The following is a 1901-nucleotide window of genomic DNA, read 5'->3' as shown; positions in this document are numbered from 1 at the left end:
TATTAGTCTTCCCTGCCCAGCCGTTCTTCACCTATATTTTTTTCTGTATTATTACTTTACAATTTGGCTCCACTCCTGATATTTTCATGGATTTTTTTTATTTTCATTTTTGGTGGTCCTTACTGATACACACACACACACACACACACACACACACACACACACACACAAATAAACAAATAAAAAAAAGTATGTTTTACTGCTCCCCAAAAAAAAAAAAAGTATCGTGTTTGGCAGAGCAGGGGACAAAAAGGTGTCTGCAAACTCGTCTCAGCATGAGATATTTTGAGCGTATTGGATTATCTGTTTAAACTGGTTCCTAATTGGAAAAACAGGAGCTGGTTCCGATATTTTTCCGCCGAATCAAAGAACCCTTGGTGGTGGTGGTGGTGGTAGAGGAAGAGGAGGAGGAGGAGGAGGAGGAGGAGGAGGAGGAGGAGGAGGAGCTGAACATGAGGCTAATACCTACACCAACCCTCACGAGGCAGTCTGGCACAGAAGTGTGTCAAGAGCCAGAGTCCAACAGAAAATAGACTCGGAACGTTCTTGTTTTCTATTTTATTTAATCCCTTGTGTGTGTGTGTGTGTGTGTGTGTGTGTGTGTGTGTGTGTGTGTGTGTGTGTGTGTGTGTGTGTGTGTGTGTGTGTGTGTGTGTGTGACGTACTCGTAGCATGACTTCTAATATCGCGTCCCCTTTTTTCACTGGGGGATAGACAGATACTGGCATACTAGTTTTAGCTACCTGAGTAAAAAAACGTAAGGTTATAAACTCAAGCCGGATCTTTTCTACCTATGAGGGTACTACCACTGCCTACCTATGAGTCTCTTCACCCGACACTCGTATATACTCGTACTTTGTCCTAGCTACGTGATATTTTTGTGAGTGTATGTATCCATATTTATCTCTCTATCCTTCCTTCCATGCATCGATCTTTCTATGTATCTATCTCTGTCCGTATGTATATACTATATATCTACACATATACCTGCCTATCCATCCATCCGTACATCTATTTATCCATCAATCTACGTATATGTCTCTCTGTCTATCTAAATTCAAATGCAGCACGAAAAGAAACTCATCTTTTTTATTACAGTGTAAATGTTTTTTTTATTTTATTTTTAGTGGGGGAGCGAGGATACCTATCAATTCAATCATCGATCCACCATCTACCCGTCTGTCTATCTGTTCATAGTTCTGTATATGTGTCAGACTGCGGATCAATTTATCCCCTACTTCCACCTCCACAGAAAGGGATCCGAGCGAGCCGTGGAAGTTTATAAATAGCGCCCATTTTTCAGGTCCGCCTCAGTGCACAGATGGTGTTCGTGGTGTAATGTACGATGCCGCTGCGAAACTCCTGGTTATCAATGGGTATATCTGCTCACACTTTCTACCTGCCTCAGGGATCGCCTCTGGTCTTGTCTCCGCGCCCAGTATATCCCCTGACATTCATTAGAGGTAAATAAGAGCTTCCAAGATAGTAAAATGTCCGTGGGCGGTGATGCTTCTTATCTTCTCTTCCTTATTGTCTTCTGTTTTGCGTTTTGTCTTGAGGGAGAACGAAATGTAACCTAATAACTGCTTCGTCGTGTAAAGAAGGAGTTTCGTCTTTCCTTTTCGCCCCTCCGTCTTTCTTGTCCGCGTTATCTCTTTTCTTGTTTCGAGAGAGGCAGGAACATGTCGACGAGGCGAGAAATTAAATTTAATCTACGTCGTGTCGTTTAAGGGAAGACTTCTTTACATCAGCTATAAGACTCTGCCAGATTTATTTCCTCTATCACCTCTTGTCGACACTCCAGCGACTTTGACGTGTGTGTGTGTGTATGTGTGTGTGTGTGTGTGATTCGTATATTGACACGCTTTGTTTACTCATAATGACTATTTTCAAAGGACATA

Source organism: Scylla paramamosain, chromosome 17 (assembly GCF_035594125.1).
Source record: "Scylla paramamosain isolate STU-SP2022 chromosome 17, ASM3559412v1, whole genome shotgun sequence".
NCBI lineage: Eukaryota > Metazoa > Arthropoda > Malacostraca > Decapoda > Portunidae > Scylla > Scylla paramamosain.
Note: the sequence above shows the minus strand (reverse complement) of the source record.